Source organism: Ciconia boyciana, chromosome 12, assembly GCF_034638445.1.
Source record: "Ciconia boyciana chromosome 12, ASM3463844v1, whole genome shotgun sequence".
Classification (NCBI taxonomy): domain Eukaryota; kingdom Metazoa; phylum Chordata; class Aves; order Ciconiiformes; family Ciconiidae; genus Ciconia; species Ciconia boyciana.
The window spans coordinates 20,095,396-20,117,379 of NC_132945.1; the positions used below are offsets into that span (position 1 = coordinate 20,095,396).

At 37.7% G+C, this 21,984-nt stretch overlaps 1 protein-coding gene across 3 annotated transcripts in view; it reads right to left on the reverse strand.

Annotated features, from left to right (window-relative positions):
* Positions 1 to 21,984, reverse strand: part of COL4A6 (collagen type IV alpha 6 chain) — a 143,399-nt gene that overhangs the window by 120,189 nt on the left and 1,226 nt on the right. The gene's annotated exons all lie outside the window — the stretch shown is intronic.

Genomic DNA, 21,984 nt, shown 5'->3' on the forward strand with positions numbered 1-21,984 from the left:
ATATATCTTTTCTGTCTTTAAACAAATATATGGTGTCGCTGTTAAAGCAAAGGAAACAGAATTCTGTCAGGGATATCTGTTAGTATTGCCTTCTGTTTCTCCAGTGAGGAATTTGAACAGCATGTTTAAAGAACACAGCTCAAGGATAGTTTTACAAACACTGACATTTTAAACAGTGAAGACACTCCAGGGCCTCTTAAATCATAAAATTTCCCCATTCAGCCCAATGGCTGGACTGTGGAAGAACTGGATGTTCTGTGACTTCTACCCAGCTTGAATGCAGCAGAATAAATCAAGTAGTTGAAGCTAGAAGCATAAGAATACAGGCAAACGCTCAGGCTTTTTGATCTTTAAGGTATCCCTTGACCACAGATTGAATGATTGCATACCAGCAGATTAAATGTGATTATTTTAGATCTTTTTAACACAAAAACCTCCCTTTGGGATCTTGTAAATACAGTTCCTTTGAATTGAAAATAGCATCTCTTCTAAGAATAATCAAACTCTTAAATATTTCTGCTAGTCTAGGTAATATACACAGATTCCCACTTTCCTGCCACTCAAACTCATGCTCCTCCCTTCCACTTTCTTTCTTTCTTTGCTCAGCATATGAAGTAAAATATAGGGAGCAAAATTTGTCACTAACAACACTAAGTATCAATGCATTTAGCGCTACTCACCACATACACATTTAACTCTGATTTCACTAGGACAGCTGAAGAGTCTTACTAGCCAATAATTTCCACATGATATTGTATGAATATTATATGTTCTCTCCAATATTCAGGTCATTCTTGTCATTCTTAGACATTACATTTTCAAGAACTAAATAGAGTCAGGGAAGGAGGAGAGAGAAAATACACACGCTTCACCTGGCCTCCTTATTTTGTCTCTGAGAAAGATATATGTTTGCATGAAGTCTTGGATCCAAATTCACAACTGATGCAAGCAGAGACTTGGAAGTCGACAACTAAGAATACATTTGGCTCCTTTTTGCTACTTCAGCCTCATGTTTGTTTTGACTTGTTTGACACTGACATGCTCAGAATAGAATACATAAAATTAACTAGGGTATGCTTGCATATCTTGGCACTGTAAGCTAAAGTATAGTACAGATACTGTCCAGCATATAGCAGAAAGGAATGGTCTCCATGTTTTTTTTATACAGGACCACAGTTCTACTCATTACAAAACATGTTACCATGGTGTTATGGGTCATTTAAAGCTGGTGGAGGCCAAACAATCTCTCAGTACCTCAAAGACTGACCTCTTGTTTCATCTGAGCAACTTCCCAGAGCTATACCTAGCTCCTCTAAATTTAGTAATTACATGTAGAGACAAATTTATCTCTTAACAGATCTAAATAACATAGCAAGTGTATGAGCCTAGCATTAGTGTAGGTCAGCAAAACCCCAAAACAGACAAAGAGGTAGCCACCGCACAGCTTAGACACTGTATGCTATTCCTCCCTGCTTTTGTGCTTTACAAAAACTATTAGATGGTTTCTACAGAAAGAGTAAGAGCCAGAATACCAAGAATGTTCAACTTTTCACATACATTTGCTAACTTATATTTCTGAGCAAAACCCATTACCTATACTGTGCAGTAGATACATTCATTAACTTGGAACAAAGGAAAAATTCTGTTTGAATACTCCTGTCATGTAAGTTTAACCCTGAAGTACTGTGAGCACTCAGCAGTAACAAAATACACCTTTTGGAAGAAGTGCCTCCTACATCAGAACTTTCCAGCATTGCTGGGGATCAGAATATTTTTCACCTTCGAAACACCTACTTTTGAGGCTCAAGCTGCTTTACAAACAATGCATTCAGTTTCAGTGTCAACATCTCACAATTACAAACATTTCCATTAGGCAAAGAGATTTCAGATTTTGAAGATTTCAGTTACCACTGACTAAAGACCTCTGCTGGATATAAAGTGATTACGAGGAAGAAGCAATCTTAGACTCTTCATGCCCCTAACTCTCCCAAATCTTAAGCCTTCAGAGTTCAAGTTCCCATAAAAAAAGAAGGGGTTGTATTCAAGCCTTTGAAGCTTTTACAGTACAAGTTAGATGTTCACAGTTCCCATATCTAAGATCTTTTCCAATAGCTCTTTTGATGACATTCTTTACAGAGGATGCAGAGGCTGACTGGACACGGATCACTACTTCACATCTAACAATGGCCTACAGGCCACATCTTCAGTGTGCTGTGAGTAAAGTACTATTATTAATGTGTTGGGTAGAAGGGATCTATAAATCTCCAGATTTTCCATGAATATCTAAAACTTTTAAACAAATACCCATTTCTCATATGGTTTAAACCAGAATGTTGAATAGAGGAAATATATTTCTTTAGTCATTCTCTACTGTCCTGACCATCAACCTATGGCTCATGTATGCTGAACTGGATTCATAAGACCTAACTGAATATGCAAGTATCAGCTTCAATCATTTTGACTTCAGAAGTCTTTTTCAAGAGCTTCAGTTCCCAGTCTTCAGTCCCCCTTTAAGGGTCAGGATGAAAAGGAAAAAGAGATCATTCATTTTGAAAAGAAAAAATAAATTACATACAGTTTGGAAGAGGAAACATGTAGGTCTTGATCTCGGTGGTACCTTTGAGTACAAGTGTAGCCTACACCGTCTAGGGCATTTTCAGATTAGAGATATGAGAGCTGCATGAATAATTATATTTTGACAGCAGCAGTACTGTCTTCTTGATGGAACTCTTGAAAATGAAAGTGTTCAAATCACTCTCTGCTTTTAGTACTTTGGTTCCAAAAATGAGAGCAGAAGTACCCACCTGTACCTGGATTTTAAGGAAAAAAAAAATTGTACAGGACTAAAAAGAGCTCAATATTGGCAATAATATTTTGATGCTAATGTTTTGCTAACATCCAAGTGTCAAGGCTTTAACATATGCTGGACTGGCTTGAATGTGCATCCTGATTTTCTCGTTGGATTTTGCCCTTGTTTAGGAAGAACTCTTGCTGCTGGGAGGAGACGGACAAGACTTCTGGCCCCTGCCCTGGCCCTCTCTAGCACCTGCTTAGAGGAAGGGCAAAGGTCACATAGACGTAAAAAAGGTTTTAAGCTCTCAGTGGAAGGGCAGATGTGGGCTGGAATTTGGCTGGAGAGAGGCAAAGGAGAGGGGAATGAAAAAAAAAAAACCAAACCACAACAGAAGAAAAACTCAATCTGCTCACAGCTCTTCCACAAATGCTGAGGTATATCAAACTCATTTGCAAGGCTTTAAGGATTAAAGAAGTTCATGCTAAAGTACAGTCCTGGCACTTGTAGGAAAAATAAATAAAGTAGCTTTTCCATTCCCACCAACAGATATTGCACCTCTCCATACATCCACGGTAAAGTCAGCCTCACTCTCATGTTCATCCACTGTAAATTCAACCTTACTCTCACCTCCACACAAAGTGCTGTACAGTTTTCACTGCATTCCCCAGTACACAGACTTTTCTTGTGTCCTTCAGACCTGCACAATCAAGTTCACCTTTTATCATTCTTCCTCCAGGATAAGTAGGTGCATTTCCCTAAGCAATTTGACTCTTCCCCACTCCCTATTTCCCCCTATAAACGGGACCACTAGAAAACTTGCTGCTCTAGTTTGCAGCTACTGCTGAACTCTGATTCTTTTTATTTTTTTTATTTTTAAAGAGGTACAAAAGATGTACAGCAGTCATAAATGTAAGATCAGAAAGCTTCTCCTAGGGTTTGTCTGAAAGAGGAGGACCATGACTGAAAGGTTCCTCTTTCTACTTCTGGTCTGACTGAGTTTATGTGAACCATTCACTGCGCTTACATTGTGCAGGAGCTGGAGTGCAATATCCTGTAGTGCAGCAGGTGGTAGGATGACTCTTCACAGACCCATTACAGTCCCACAATACCGGTAGCTTTTTCTGCTTATCTAGTCCCACTCACCACTAAAGAGAAGACAGATAACAGACTATGCTTTTGGCACCACTCTCCAAGCCCAATGAACAAAGATGCATGGCAGAGCATATGGAATTTAAGGTGGTACTTCAAAATAGTGGTCAAAGGGAAAGTTCCTACTTATTCACCTGGAAGACACATGGTCAGTTCCTGTATTTATAGGCAATTGTGATGGCTGGAAACATGAACCAGCTGCTTGAGGGCTCAGTAAGGGAACTACGGTCGATGTTCATCCTCCTTTTGAACACCAGCTAGTGTCCAAAATTTCAGGGGCTGCAAGACTTACATTTTTGGCCCCACAACATACAAGAAGGAAAGTTCAGAAGAAAAGATTTGTTTTCTTTACAATCAAAGGTAGTTGGTCATAACTAGCACAACATTTCTTAATATAACACAATGAAATTATTTAATGTGTCTGAAACATGTCTGGTTATGTATTTTACACTTAGCTAGATAGCTAACGAAATACAGAAAGCAAAAACAATGTGCTATGGCTCTCTCTCTGATAAATGACTGTATTAAAGAAAGGTTACATGTTTTCCAACTCACAAACAAGATTGTTTTTATCCTCTTACTAGCATGTAACACAATATAATCACTATTGAACCTAAGAGGCGAGGGAAATTAACATATTTAGTAATATTAAAGCATTAAAATATCCTTCCTGAATAAAAGTCTGGAAAAGTGTTTTACAGCCTATTGTTCCTCAAGTTCCTGAGTAAACGTGTCTCACAACAGTGCGACAGAATCACTTAAACTGAAGAAGTAACATTATTGTTTATATATTTTCCTTACAAGGCCAACAAATACACATAGATTTGCAAAATATCCCAGAAGGAAGCCTTCCGAAGAAAACTTCATGAAACACTTATTTTCTTGCATGTCGTCAAGTACTTCATGGCTTTCTTAATGGTTAAAAAAAAGGGGGGGGGGGGGAAGAAAAAGGGCAAAAGAGAAGGCTCATAGAAAGAAGAGAACTAGTAGTGAAAGGTCACCCACTAAATCCGCCCTTGAAATTACAAGCAGCAAGCTGGTTTCTAATTAATTCTGTCTCAAAAACTACTTCTGAATTCATCACTGAGCACAAATTCTCATTTTAAAGACTGACCACTAAGTTATTCCTGAGGGAGAGATCGAATATTTTTAAAATATTTTAGACAAATTTGTTTAGATGTATTTTGCCTTTGTTATGACAATAACCACCATAACCCTTGCCTTGACATGAAGGAATGTGTATATCTCACAGGAAAGCCGCAACCTTTTGCACCTAACTCCGTCAAAAAATCCCAATCTCAGCACAACCATGTTGTCATAAGAAGCTTCACCAGAAACATGAGTGATAGAACAGGCGGGGCTGGGAATTAGCAGGAAGCATTTGTATATCAGTCTATCCTGAGCTATCAGGGGTTCTGATGACTTAGCCTTTCTTTCAGATGAGATAAAAACCAGAGGTCCTGGCATCTGGTGGCCATTAGGAAACCAGAGATATTGGAGTTATTAGACATTGCATCCTGGTCATATTCCAAGACAAACAATTATATTTAGCCTTCTTAAAACTCCTTACTGTTTCAGAGAAAATCATATATTCTTCTACCCATTCAAAGGTGCTGTGCAATGTTTATTGGTATGCTGCAAAACAAAACACTAACACTGCAGGAATCTAATACACTGTGCTCCACAATGACATGACACTTGCTTCATCTCCTTTATTTATTATCTGAAAATGCCTATATAAGGTTTTGCTACCTGCATAACTATCCTGAACCCTCATTCCCCAGAGTGACGGAATGTGGACAGGCTGCACACCCTGCAATGGGACCTACAGAAATAGTTTACATGGATGAAATCCTTTAGAGTTGCTCGAGTATCATTGCAAAGAAAGAATAAGTGAACAGCTGTACTGCGTACCATCCTTGCTCCCTTTTCTGTTGATCTCTCATGTACTGCCTATCCACATGCCCATTTACAAGAGTGTTTTTCACAGCACGTAGGATCTTTGTGTCAGAGGTAAGCATTTACATTCCCTGTGTCAGTCAGTCATCTGACCTTGGTGCTCCAAATTACCCCTCTTACCATCCTTCTTTGGCCATAAAAGGACTCAGGTTGTTAATGGTCATCCTCTGAGTCACACCTCAGTTAAATTGATAAATTAGCTTAAAATTAGATTGGCTAAATATTCTCTCCTCCTTTAACCTTCTTCCAGAGATCAAAAAAAGTCAGTGAGAGATACTGAATAACTAATCTAGATATGATGCCAAATTTACCCTGAAAACTCTTTCCACCTGCTGTTACTGCCCTTTGAGATTTCCAAGAGGTCAAAACTAAGCAATAGCTGTGTATAAACATACACCCACATGCATTTTTACTTGAATCAAGTATAATAGTTTTGGATACTTTAATGTTCATCTTACCCAAGGATTACAACCAATAATTTCTCTATTTGTAAGAGGCGTGTGTATTGTTCCTAGAGTGAACACTGAGATGTATTTTCTGGCTTGAGCAGGTTTCCTGTATTTTTTTTGGCTGTACAGGGGCCAATTTTTCCTGAGTATATGAAATAATTTGATGTTTTCTGGAAGAGCAATGCTTCTGTTGTTGCAAGGAAGAAAAGAGAATGATCCCTTTGGATTGCTGATCATTGACTCAAAAGATTTATGATCTGAACTATCACACCAACAATCAGTTTAACAATTAAAATACTGTTGCAGAAAGGTTCCTTTTTTATGGTCTCTATTTACATGCCAGCAGCATAAAGCACAGCTGTGCTCTGAGCTCACCGTCCTGCCGCTACTTCGTTGCAAGACTGAGGAGAAAGAACAGTTCTTGGAGAAATGACAATTGTTTCCAAGACTTTCCTCAGCTAGTTAATTACCAACACCTTCCTACTGCAATAAGTGATTTTAAATTAAAAGCAGGCTTGAAGCTCCACATCTATACCCAGGAAAAACATTTAGCTCAGGCATTCTCTATGTTTTAAGAGGCAGAGGAGCTGCCATCATTAAACAGAATGAATATCAAAGCAAGCTGTGTGTACACAGTTTCTTAAACAGCAGCAGTGCGATTCTACAGTTGGTGTGATGAGACTGCCCCTTGCTGAGCAATATTTTCCCACGATTTCTTTAGGTTTTGCATGTATCTGGCAGGTTGCAAATCTTTTGGAGTAGGGACTGTATTTCAATTCTGACTTTTCATGCACCAGAGTACAGTAAGGTCACATTTGGTGACCTAAGTTCACAGGTGCAAGCATTACAGAAGTAGTAATAAAAATGTGAGAAAGCTCACAACTTCACAAAGTGACCTTTCAGAAAAAAATATTCCTTTGTGTGTGCATGGAGATAAATAAACCTCATAGGTTTTTAACAAAGTTGATATAAGCACTATCTGAAGAGTATTTTTGAAATGTAAAATCTGAATACAACTGCATACTCTGGACTTCTGATAAGTGCTCCATTTCCTTCCTTTAACCACAAGAAAAAAATTCACAGCTATCTATACTCCCACAATCATCACACAGACTAACTTCTGCTGTGACAGGTACAAGACCTACAGTTGCAGTGGGAGAAATATAACCAGAGCTAAAAGTTCCACCTATGAACTGATCCAAACATTAACTTCCTAACCCCCCCACCAGAGGCAAACAGCAACTTCAAGCTGAAGAGCAGGGGTTGTACATTGTACACCCTGACACCCTGCAGATTCCTTTGTGGTACAGAATACATTAATAAGGGCAAAAGGTTATTTTCCAGCAAAGTTTGTAAATTAAATTCTATAGAAAACCAAACAAAAGGTTACATGAGTGTTCACTTATCTATGAGCAGTGAACTCAAAAGAAAATATTTCATTTCAGATTTTGCAAAGGTGCCCTAACAACGGCAGCTCATACACCACAGGTACTCAGCAAACAAGGCTAAATTAATTAATATCAACTTTCAGTCAAATGTACTGACCTGAGAAAGGTTTCGAATTATTTTTTTTGCCAAATCAATTTAGGTTTTAAGACCTTTGCTAACAAATAGTACAGAAAGAGTAACTGAAAGGAAAAACACATTTTATTTAAGTTGATTACTTTTAAAGCACTCTCTTGCAGAGTGGCGCAAATGGGAAATAAAGGATGGACTAGGAAGTTACCTAATTTATTTAGTTAGATAAGTTATCTTATCGTAAGGCATAAATTGTCTAACTTATTTGGATTAAACCAGCTACAGAAATATTCCCTGCCTCACATTGAACAAAACACCTTGCATTTGCTGGGTTGGAGGTGTAAAAGTTTGCACGAAATTATACATTAAACTGCAGAAAGGGACATAACAGACACTTGCTGAGGAACCGTCAATAAAAGCTGCCCTCCTTCCTCCCCTACATACACATGCACCCATACGCAGGGCATAGGCACAGCCTCCTGCCAGATAATGGCAGCAGCAAACAGGATTCCTGGCACCTGCACTGCAGGCTTCTCTGCTGGAGTTCCTCGCTCCATTTAACAGCCTTTCTCCTCCCACAAACTCCAGCTCATCCGAAGACACAGAAATTTCAAAAAATATTTAGAGACAGCACAATCAATTCATGTCTTTTAAAAGCTGAACTTTGTCCTGAACACTTAACCGTGTCCCGTGTGCATCAAACATGACATAACCTACACAGCAGATCCTGCAGGCCAGAAACGTATGATTTTTTTTCTTTTTTTCTCTCTTCAATCCAGCCCTAAACAGATCTCCATCCAGCTTGTCAGAGATCCTGACTCCAACAGCACCGGGTGCCAATTGTTTCATACAAAGAGGCAAGACACCCCACAGCTGACAGGTCTGAGATAACCCAGTCTCAGGGAAACCTTCTCCTAATTTCCTCAACGCTCCTGAAGTCAAACATCCAGATGTCACATAACAGGCCCCTACAGCCAAGCACCTGACTTAAAAGCTATGGAAGAAAAACTGATACTTTTAGGATCATTTTGTTTTCTCCTGGTTTCCTCAATTTTTGTCTAAGATTTAGGGATAGGAACTGAGATTTTATTTTAAATAAGAGTGGATGTTCTCATCTTCACACGATTCCAACATCTGTAAGATTAAAAAAAAAATCTTTGCAATAAAAATCAAAGCTGGAAATTCTGCAGGACTGCTAAAGACTGGCATGATTTTTTAAAATAAAAAATTAGCATGTACTACTGTTAAAACAACAGCATTCTAAGGCTAGTACAATTAAGACTCATGAAATCCTTAGTGCTCTTAAGCCCAACCCTCTTGTAAAGAAAAAAATCTGGAACCACCTGTATCCCTAGGCAATATACTATATTACTTATGTTTTTGTTTACATTATGCCTTACAAAGGAAGACCAGCTTTGTTCTGTTGCTTTACACAGATGCTATTTGTTTGGCACCATCTAGGCTTTTATATAAACCTAATTTCTAACCAGCCCTCAGTGGACCTCAGTGGAATATATGTAAAGAAAAGTACAAGCTTTAGGTAAATTCTTTAGTTTTGTGAAATTAAAACTCAAATTCAAAGTTGCATTCAGATCAGTTTTTATAAAACACATTTTGTATGTTATTATCATGATTCTTTATTCATACATCTTAGAAGAGCTGGTAGATTACTCATGAAAATTAGGAACGCAAAATACTTGTATCACCTTAGGAAACTTAAGGAAAACACAAATAAGCACACATACAACTCCCGCCCCCCACCTCCCCCGCTAAATTTCTTTCCATGTTACCAACAGTTACCTGTCTTAAAGTTAAAGTATACCTTCCCCTTCCCCTCTGAGAGCAGCTCTCTCTACTAGAATGACTTGAAAGAAAAACTAAATATATTTTTCCTTTCTTTGATAAATAGACATACAGACCACCAGGATCAGCATATGCATGATTATTTTACAGATAGCTACAAACATTATATGGAGCACTTAAGAAAGTTACATTAAGTCATTCATCAAGCTATGTTGAGAACAGAATCTAGGTTTCCTTATTCCTTATGCTACAACCAACTCCTCGTGTTTTATCTGCAAAATACTAGCTTCCTGCCCTAACTATAAAATATCTGATAGAAGTCAATGTCCTGCTACAGTTTCTTGATATCATCAGATGGGAATGAGTGATTTCAGGCTTATCAAGATCAGAGGTTGCGGCGGATATAAACTGAGCAAGTACAGTAAATTTCACAACTCTGCCAAGTAATTGAATGAATTGTAGTGGTTTCATCTTACAGAGAGAATCTGGTTTCAAACAGACTTTGAATTACTTTCCCATAATAGTTTTATGATGAACTTATTTAATGGAAGCATTTTAGTTCTCTTCTGCAACTTTTTCAAGCTACAAGTTGATACTAGTGTTACTTTGATACAGTGTGGGGTAACGTTTAAATAATCAGGCATAGGATGCCGCTGACATTCAATACTTAAGGAAAATAAGGATTACTCATGCCAGACACTAAATAAAATTCCAAAAGAAAATGAGTGTAATCAGTTCAATGAGGCCCCAAATGACATGCTACGTAAGGTGCAGGCTAAATTCTCACTGACCTCAGTTAAACACAATAGCATAGACTACATCTGACAGCAGAGCAAGTGTTTTTTAATTGCGTCTACCTTTCTTTCTTACTATCACACCCACAACTTTTAAGGGTCTTACAATACACTTTTACTGCCTATCTATAAAAAGGGAATGAAAAAAGAAATAATATCCATTATTTGAAAATTAAAGAAAACTCACAACAGTCAAAGATTAATCCCGCTGACTCTTATTTTTTTTAAAACAAAAACACGCAGATAAAGTGTTGTAAATCTGAGATCTGTAAGCTGCCGGGTTGCAGAAGGGCCCCTCTAAACAAGTATGTCACGGAGCTAGCCTGTACCTGTGTCTCACTGCACATTCCTCTGGCAAAGGAATGTAGGTCCAAAACCTGGTACCCCTCTGCCCTCCTGTGAGTGAGCTCATAATGCCAGAATGAAGAGGAGGGAAATAACTTTCTCACTGGAATTTCTTTAATGGAAATTATAAGCACACATCTTGATGAAATGGATGCTGGAAGTATTTTGCCTGGTTATTCTTACACATGCAGAACACATTATTATACACAGAAAACATATAATTACCTCAGCAAAATTAATTTCTGGTAAATTCAGTGGTATCATATAACCCAAACAAAATCTGTAACCAGTATCACTGCACAAAGATGACTGGGCAGACAGTCTTCCGTGCAGGGAAATCTGTAAAACAATCATTCCAGGTTTGGACAGTAGATTAATAAAAAATTTAAAAAACCAACCAAACAAACCCACCCCAAAGTTTCCTTTTCCTCTGTTTCACAAGCTGAGAGGTAAGAAAGAAAGGGGAGATGGATCTGGACAGCTACAGCCAGCTGCAGAACACTTCTGTTAATTCTGCTCAGAACGAAAATTATTAAATTCCTATTACTGTTTGCCGAAATTTGCTCAATATCTACTGCTTTATGAATCAGATTTATGTTTGGAAAAAAACAAACAAAACAGAAATCATTCAAAATCACAGCAAGTTTTTTTTAAATGTCACATTAGTTTACTTCTATCCAAAATACTTAGTAAATATTTTGGTTTGCGGTTCATAAAGTATCCTTGATAGAGTTGAAAAGTCATAGTAGCACTGGAGATCTGATATAAACATTAATTAATTCTACTCTACCACTGTCAGACTGTAGTGGAGACTAACTAGCTAGCTTTTAATCTTTGCCACTCCTCTCTGAAAGATGTGCAGAACTTGGCTGGATAGTGTGAAGCTGAAAAATAAAAACCAACCAGACTCTTTGGAAACTTCACAGTATCATGTTAGCACATAGAAGAAAATCCAATTGAATGGGAGATTCTTTAAATAGCCATAATAAAATTCTTACAGTTTTGTGCCTTACTGGTTAGAGGTTCAACCCTTCCAGATCTCCAAAAGCAGACTGTACAAGTCTTCTCATTTATAGAAGAGCCTTAGGGCATACAAAGCACTACCAATTATGGTGCAACAGTTCAAAGAAGCAAAGCAATATAATAGACCTATGATCATTATGCAAAGTGATATTTTGCATCTCCTGGCTGTAATGTCTGTTTTCATCCAGTGGCTAGAGTAGAGAACTAGGAGTCGCAATCCAATCTAACCACTGGCTTGCCGTATGACTTGGGGCGAAGCTTTCTTCACACGTGCAAGATGGTAATGCTATTATTTAGCCTGCCACAAAATAACGTGGCCAGGAATGGTTGAAGGACATCTGCAAATCACTCAGACCCAGGGGTAAAAGACAATACAGTAATGCAACCAGTGATTATGTATTTTAAAGTTAAAATTGCAACACGTTTTTTGTATTTATGTAAGGGAAACAGTGTGAAATGCATGTCTGTGATAAATGAACCCTAGAAAAGGGACAAAACAGACTGAATATTGTTGCTGTAACTTTAACAGGCATGTTCATTTCAGGATTCAACCTATCCTGCAACTCTCAGCACTCTGGAGGGTCTGCAAACACGTTACCTTCAATGGAAAATGTGCTCTGTGACATTAAAAGATGTTCTGACCCAGACCCCAGTTTGTACAGTCTCAAAAGAGCAGTCTGCAAAACCTCAGAGGTGATTTTCTGCAGACTACTTGAGGTATGGGAGGCCCTCAGCTCCCAGAGACTCTGCTGAGGGCTCTCGAAGCTCCACAAGCTCCAAGGCCAATCCATTCACATGGAAATTGTACCACTACAAGATATGAGGTCAATCCACAGTTTGGAGCTCACTCTAATTATCTAGTCAGATTTCGGTTTAATCCTAACAAGATTATAGATTCACAGAGATTAAGGTTGTTAAAAGTACCACAGAGCAAACCATATAATCACTACATTGAAGAGACTATCTAAAGTATTCTGTTTATGGTCACCAACTCATTTAACTTTAAAACCTCTGTGGAGTTTAAAGAATATTTCCTGCATCTATTTGTGGTAAAAGTAGGCTAAGTATCTGACATTTACTTTGGCAACTAGAATACTTCACCTTTGTTACAGGAGTGGTTTGAAAGCTTCTTCCCTTCACCACCCTGTTAACATCTTTTCTCTATATTTTTCCTAAGTTTATGCCTTACACCTTTTCAAGTCACAGCAACAAGCCAAGTACCATCTGCAGGAAGAGATTTCACAGGCAGTTTCCAGTTTAAGCCCAAGCTACTTTATTAGGTTAAAAATGCACTACTCCTCCTTTGTAAAAATGATCGTATAAAGCTTACAAGAAGAGAGGGCTGTTAAAAACTGTGTTTCAGATGAAAACAAAGAAAAAACTTCTGCTAAATACGAAGCAATACACTTGTGTTACACCTATTCCCCTAGTGAATCATAAAGTAAAAAGCATATGCATTTCAAGAGTACGCCGGAAATAAAGCACCTTACTTGTGGGCACCCAGTGCTTATTGCAGACCACCTCGGTCACGCCCACAAGACCACAACTCACCACACTTCAATCCTTTCTGGTAATAAAGAGTCAGCATGTTCTATGCAAAATGCTATATACACTGTGCAATGCAATACAGGACCTGCCAACCTCACCTTCCAGCCAAATCCATGCTTCACATGTGCTGCAATTCATGTAGAAGGCATTTACAAAGATACGTTAATTTTACAGATAATGCTCCAACTTTTCAACCCCTTCACACACACTTTGATGATAGTCTAAAATCTCTCAAGGAGGGCTGAGGCTGAAAGCCTACAGGCTCCTTTTATGGAAAAGTCTGAAGACTACTATAAATTCTTAATTTTCCAAGCTTGCTTTTTGCCAAATGTTTTTGCTCCTGCAGGCTATGTTCTTCCAGTTCAGTCACACCCTGCTTCGTGGATAGGTTTAATCCTCAAAGTACAATACCATGATTCACCTTCCTATTGTTTTGATGTGTTTCCACTCTATCAGTAGTAATAATTCCAAACTGCTTTAAAAAAATATATATATATATTCTACAGGCAAGTGATTTCTGCATACTCTTTCACAGCAAAAGTTTGACTGATATAAGGAAAACTATTACAAATTTAAAATGGTCCTGCTCCTCTTTGGGAAAGTCAAGCAATTATTCATTGTGTCAGTGAATCTATTTAACTTTGTTACAGCAATGAGATGCTTTTATATATGCCTTTCTGGAAAAGTGACTTGCCAGCTTATGAATTCTAAGCAGACTTAAAAGTAAAGTGTTACAAGTAATAGATTCATCGCTCCTTTTATAATTGTATCATTTTCTAAGGAAATACTTTTTAGTTTAAGACTTCTTTTTTTGAGCTAGATATTATTTCATGTCCACAGAGAGATAGCCTTACTACTTGTAAGGACATGACCTTCATTAATAGAAAATAATATCTTCAATGATTTAAACAAAAGGATAAGGAATATAAGGAGCTGATTTGAAAACTCTCTGATGCAATGTGAACAGGTAAAGTACACGCAGTAATTAAAAAAAGCTGGGAAAAGACAAAGCACTGACTTGTCGCTATTTAGAGCTTTACAATGATGCTGCTAGCAAAAAAAAAAGTAGGAAGATTATTTTCAGTGTCACTGACAATTAATTTGTGGAGATTATAAGAAGCACAGGAGCATTTATAAGTCCATTTCTTGTTTAACTGCACTTTCATTTTCCTCTCCTCTGCCTTCTGGATCAAAACCAACCCCTCCTAACAGTGCTATAAATTCATTTATGCAGTTGGCTTTCAGCTTACTCTGTACAAACATTTTATCCCGATCTCTAGAAAGTGGCAGGTCTTGATCTCTCTTGCAGCCAAAAAAACCGCTAAAGAAACAGTTAATGTTGCTGTTGCTACCTTGTTTCCAACCTCTTTCCCCGTCAATGGAAATGGAAAAATGACAAATATGCAAAACTGAAGGAAAAGGAAATATTACTCTCATTTCTTGCAGAAACCTTGATGTGTATTGCCTTTTCTAGCTAGTTCCCGATTACTCCAGATACAACACCTAGATGATGTTTAGATTTTACCAATGTTATACATCACACTGAGGTCTTGCCAAATGCTTGGAAGGATGGAATCGTTTGTTCCTATTAGTAACAGGAAAAGCAACGAACATTAGGTGCAACCCTCTTAAACAGATTTGTGCAACAGAGATTCCTAGGTAACAGGCATTGACACGTCCTCACTGCTGCTAAGAGTGACGCATCAGAAAAAGCACTATAGGATTAACAGCCAGGAGTCATACTGGCAGCCTCCCTAGGCTACTATGGCACAACGGAGAGCTAGAAAGGCAGATGAACTTAAGAGCACGTTGAGGCAAGGGCTGGAGGCTCTACAAAGTACAGTAGGTTCCAGCCAAATAGGAGAAAATAGACCAGGGAGTGAATAAGGCAAACTCAGAATACAGTAGCTATTGACATCTCAGTGGACTGAAGCAAATCAGCCCAATTTGGTTCACAGTATTGATTCTCTCAATATTAAGGTAACCAAGTGAGCAGAGACTATGCAAACTGGATGGTGCTGGTTTAGTGGCCCAATGAGGTTGACACAACCAAAGCTAATCAAAATCCTGCAGAAACAACAAGAAGAAGGGAAGCTAGCACAGACTGTAGGGATCTCTACAGCTTTAGGGTGTAGAGGTAAGAGGTGTAGAGCTAATTCTCTCTTACAGGTCAGAGCAGAATCAGAGGGCCAGCAAACTCACTTCCGACCAGCAAAAACTGTGAAAAAAGTGGCAAAAAAGCTAGAGGAGAAACAGATCCATTGAACGGTTCCTTTGACTTCATATTAATTCCACCTCTGTGTTTCCTCAGACCTGAGAGAAGAGGAAGCCATTCTGAAAAGAAAAGATGACTTTGAACACAAGTAGTAAGATTGATGTCAACACCTTTTGAAAAGTAGAAAGTTAAATACAGCTACTGTGGACTGCAGCCACACGACTTCCATATAAATCAAACCATCACAGAAGGGGAAGTTGTATGGAAAAACCCAAGGCAGGCTAAACTGCAGGAAATCTGTGCAAAAAGCACAGGAACAAATTATTTGCTTTCTCCAAGTATTTTCAGATTTATTGCCTTCACCTCCAAATTCCCTTTCTGCAAGAACAGGTAATGAGAACTGCATGATTCCACTCTTAACTGTTCTTTCTTCTCAGACATGTAAACTGGGAGAAGTATATCAAGCTCAGTTAGGTTTTATAGCCTTCTCTGGAGAGTAAGAGCCTTCTTAGGTTAAAGGGATATTTTGAAAGAAAAAAGCCTAAGGAAATAAAGTTCATAATGTTAATGACTGATCTCCCTCCTCCAATAACACTTAACATTGCAGCCACTGTCAAGACTGCATTTCGCAGGTACCCTCTAACAAGCAACTTGGCCTCCTTCCAATCCCTTTCAAAACACAGACTGACCTTGCCTTCCCTTCCACAGGTAACAGCAGAAGTACTTTCAGTTTACTTTTGTCCAGAGTAACGAAGAAAGCAGTCCTTTATTTTGAGACTGGATTCTCAGAGAGCTTGAAAATTATCTATCAAAGCTTAAAAAAATTCTTATTTTTTCTTCTTTGTCATCATTATAACATTTAAGCTGAGACACAGATGTTACCAAAGTCCCTTCTTTTTTGACCTGGTAATACAACTTTATACTGGTATCTAGGCAATACTTTAATTTTAAATCGTTATCCACAGAGGGGCACACAAACCCACTTAGGAAGGAAGAGAGGAGGTCAAGTACATCAAGATTCCGGCAGCAAAGAATTTTTCATCTGTATCTACCATGACTCCATGATCACCTCAAAATACTATTACACCACTCTACAGTGTGAGAATACCGTTTTTTTTACCCCAGAAATAATACCTTAATTTTATTATTTTGAGGTACCTAAATAATAGCCCTCAAAGAATTGATAATCCCATAAAAGGCACTGACAAAAGGTTAAAACTGGCTAGCATCTCTGAAATAATGATTCTGTTTCCTCAGCACTGTTTAATACAGAATCATTAACTTTGCAGTGTTTTATAGCTCTCCCTTCCAAGTTAATCTTAAAAGATGCTCAAAAACCAGGTGGGTCATATTGTCTGGTACATAACCAAAACTGTCTGACAAGAGACTAGTTGGATGTCTAACCTTAATGCTCCAGTCAGCACTCAGCAGCAAAAGTACTTGCAGAAATAATGCAGGGTATCTGTATGAATAGTAAATAGCCTCTGGATCAATTACGCTCTTTTCAAAAAACTCTGCAGCTTCCTACGGATCAAAAAATTTGCCTGATTAAACACCAAGAGCTGGCAATACTTTGACAACCTTGTCTGAACAGATGCTGCATCTCTAGGAATATGGGAGAGTAGGAAGTTCTCTTCTCCCTGTACAAGTCAGGGAGTTACCAGCTCTCCTCCTGGAGCAGTTCTATGTCTACAAATGGAGTATGACTATTATACAAAAACTAAACAAGAAAGAGACAGAGTTAAGACCTTGTGGAGTTACAGATTTGCAAGCCAGAGCCATTTCACTATCACGACTTTTTGCAATCTGTAGCATTCTCACAATATCTGTAAGCATCAGCATGTTACTGCAGTTACTGCAGGAGGAAGAGTTAGTAAGGAATAAGGTACCAGAACACTACTCACATAGAGAAGAGTCTCTACTGCGAGGCTGGAAAAAGGGTAGAGAAGCCCCACCGTGAAGTGCCCTGCCTACTTTAGGGACACCAGCATGACCTACTGATAGTAGTTCTTAAGTCAGGGGAACGTGGTGGCTGGCAGTAAAGCTGGCTTGTCCAGAAGGGGAAATAAAACGCTCCTTCAGGTCACACTGCCTCTCCCACCTATGCAAAAGGCGGCCACAACCTTAAACGGATAATTATATGAAAAAAGCTCTTCAGAACACAAGCACACGCGTTATTTCATTTCATAGCTGCTGTGACCTAACACAGTATCTGAGTGCCAAATAAAATGCCACATTTTATGCTCAATTATCTTTAGCACCCAGAAAATATTCAGCAAATAAACAATTCTTTGTTCAGACAGGAGAGAAAGGGATATTCAACTTTAAATGAAAATTTTCCACAAAATTCAACATGTGTTGGTAAGGGCTAGATAATTAGCACTGTTATGAACTGTCTGCTTCTTATATTTATTTAAAAGTAATTCTCATTATTTTGCTACAGAACCAGGGAACAATTCTCTATTTTGCTATAGACCTATTACTATTCAAACCTGACCTTTGCAGAATGACTATTCTCAATGCAGTACACGAACCTTCACCAAACAAGTGCCTGTACACCCGTGCATTCTTACAGATTAGAAGCTGCCTTATCCAGTAAACAAATCCTGAGATTTACAAGATTAGGTTTGCATTTTATGTTATTTCTTGAATTCTGTAGGCTCCTTCCTTGCACAAGTAACTTTACTACAGATATTACTTCTTTCCCGATAAAGCTCACTGCTTTCTAAAGATATTATAGCAGTAAAAGTCAAACTACAGAAAGATTGCATACTTATGAATACTGATTAAAATGGCAAAGAAACAAAAAAACTTTTTAAATAGGTCTTAATGGATAAGATCATATTTGCAGAAACTGAATTGTGGAAAGTGGAATGATGAGAGCTGCAACTCTGTTTTTAAATATCCATAATTAAACAGCTATTTTTTCCCTCTGTCAGAGCTCTGGGACAAAATTTATTTTTGGCATAAGGCCACTGAAAACAATGAGCTTGGTTCTCTTAAGCTGGTCCAGTACATATTAAAAGACACTATGAAACATTTATATCACAGATTAAAAAAAAAAAAAATCACACAGAAAACCTGGGATATATTAAGAGAAGAGAGAAATAAGATCACTTGGGCCAGCTTGTCATAAACTAGCAGAGCTTCAGTTACTCAAAATAGAGCAGAGTGCCCAGAACTGGTCTTGGCACGTAGTTTTTATTTGCCTTACTTGGATACTGTAGATGTTCTGCTGAACAAGATACTAAGCAGAAGAAAAAGAGGGTATCTCTAGTTAATCTGCACATCTATTAGCAAAAAAAACCCCAGAAGATTTGGACGAGTTTCAATAGTACATGAAGTCCAGACTCATAAAATAAAAGCTAACTGAACTCTATCTGAAAGCTCAGTTGTTCCAAGAGAACATGTCAGACAATAAGTCCTAGCAGTAGTTCCTTAGGGTATCACATCAAGACTAGCACATATTCCAGGTGTGCTCAACTAGCTGAACAGTGGCAGAAAGGAAACAAATGAGGAATTATCATCTCACCTGTACCTCAGGTATGCTCTCAAGTGGGCACAGAATGACTGCTAGGACTATGATGCAGCTCAGCTGAGAGCTTTGTGAAAAGATGAGAACCCCAAATTTCATTGCAAGAGGCTGTCTCTAGACTTTGTGACCATTTTCATCTCATGCTCTACTGCACGTTTATGACAGGATATCCCAGAAACATCAGCAAAACTCTGATTATCCTTTTAAAATAAGTCCCTCTTCTAAAAACTGCCTTTTGCCCTGTAGCCTGGAAAAGCCTCAGAGGCAGACAGCGATTAGCCGAGGCAAACACCTGCCTCTCTAGCACTGTTCCAACATTTTGTCTTACTCCCCCAGCTCTGGGCCAACTTCTGTCATTTGTCTTACAGTGTAATGAATGTCTTGAAGATAGTACTACATTTATGTTTTATGCTTGCACAGCATCTTGTACTGACACTCCTGTTTCATAATTAATGCAAATTACCGATAATAAAAGATTGAAAACATGAATGAAGCATAGCTTCTGGAGTGACTTCAGCTGAAAGCTGTTAGGGGAAACTCTTAGGTCATTATCAGCAATTGGTCTACAAATGAGGTAACAATCTCTCTGCAAAGTAACCCCATGTGTAACAGCAAGACATCCATGTTTTCAACATTTAGCTCAAGAAAATGTAGATTGCATTACAAGACTAATTTTTTACTGCCGTTCAAAATATATCATCATTTATATCCAGGAAAAATAAGTACAAGCTGAGAAATCAATTCTGACACACTTTAAAATCCTAGGCTTACAGAGGGAGGGATAACTACACCTTATAATTGAGACCTCTGAGTCAAAGCCATCTTTGATACTTTATTCAAGATGCTGGCCTGACATGCCAGCCACTGCCTACTAGTCACTTCCACAGGAACATTCCTGAAGAATGCTCAACAACTTGGTACAATATTTTAGGATGTTTCTTTTACAACAGATAAGTTATTGAAATGAGATTAATTGAAAGAAAGAGAAGATGAACAAAGTTATAAATCACATCACCTCCAGCAACAAGTGCTTTAATAGTTGACTGTGTCAGCTAATAGTCTAGAAGTTTTTGTTATTCCTTATTAACCTAAAGTTTTAACCTCATTTTATTAACACTGTACTTCACTATGCTCAGTCACTTCAAATTATATAGCAGGGGACTATTAAGAAATGTTTCAAAGATCCTGCTTTTCTTAAAAAAAGTTCTGCTTACTGCAAAAACCATTTCAATCACTAGTATTTTCTCTTAACAGCTTACTTCATGATGGAAGGTGTTAGGGTGTGTTTTTAATTCAGTGATACCAGAAGGTCATTTACCTACTACTGTATCTGAAAAGTTGACAAAAACATAGTTGTATATCTTTCCTGTTGAGCATGTTTGACAGCATTTTTAATAAGAATAAATGCATTAACTGCTTAGACATAAAAAGCACTAAAACAAAGTATTTTAAGGACCTATTTCTGATTCTTTTTCCATACTTTTAGACTGATTACACAACAAAGATTTTGCTTGTTTTCTAACCCTGAAGAAAAGTGGCAGAAAGACTTAGAAATGGCATGTAGATATTAATCTTACTCATTGCAATATACTTAAATTGACAAAGTCCCTTTACAGGCAATGAAACATGTCAAGGAACTAACAAAAATCTGACTGCTTAAAAGATGTGCTTTCCAACAGGTATGAAGCAAAATTGGAGCAAACAATTAAAAACCTGCTGCCAGTTACATTTGCATCAATCAGGAATAATTTCACTGACATATTGCACAAATTTATAAAAATGACTGCAAAATGTAGCACATTTGTTTCAAAAAGCCTTGAAAATACTTGCTTTATAAAAGTAATTTCCACGTAGATTCCACTGCAGCAAGAACACTCAGAAGAGCAGTTCTTGGTTTTGTTGAAGAAAAAAACATAAAAAGAAAAGAAACTCTCACAGCTTCCCACATTGTCTAATCTTTTAATCTTTGAGAAGATTAGAGCTTGTAACTACCACCTGATCAGGATGATGAAATTCTACTAGTGCAATTGATTACAAAAAGTGCAAAGCAGAACCAAAAGCCTTTCATATTCATGAAAGTATAAACCCCTCTGCTATTAAAGCCTTTTCAAAAGATTTCTTCTCAGTTACACAGGAAGGTTCTAAATCCTTCAAATTTTAATCAAAAGAGTAGCAAAAGCAGTAGAAAAACATTGGCTGACAAATTAAGAACTCATGTTTTAACTGCTTTTGTTAGATGTCTGTTAGAAGTTGAATTAAAATAAACATGCTTAAAACATATTATACTAACTACTTCCATGAATTCATTATAACATATGTGCTATAAAATCCAGACCACAAAGATTAGTGTATTGTACAATCTTCATTTACATCACAATATAACAAAGAGATTTTTTTAAACTGCTGACTGTACATCGGTTGGACACTTAATTTAGGCTACGATTTTCCAAAGGACTCTCTTATTCACTACAGTTGAGTGGGCTAACAATTTCAGCAGCCCAGTTACAGAAAATCTTTTATGACACCAAAAAAAAGTAAAATTATGAACACTTAAAATGCCTGCGATCCCTTACTAATCTGTTTAAACATTAATTAGGAACAGCAAGAGAAAATCTGTATTTATGTCATAAAATTGTCAGACTGACAGATCATAAAGTCATTGCTTCTGTATGCCAACTTGGAATTTAAAACACATTTACTAATTGATAGTCATGAACCTTGATACAACGCTTAACAGCTTAATCCTTTAATTTCTCACATCACTTTTACTTAGTTATGAGGTGTTCTGGTTTGGATCCCTTGCGAGAAAGAATCTAAAGGGTCACCTTTTAACAGAAAGGTTTGAGAAGAGG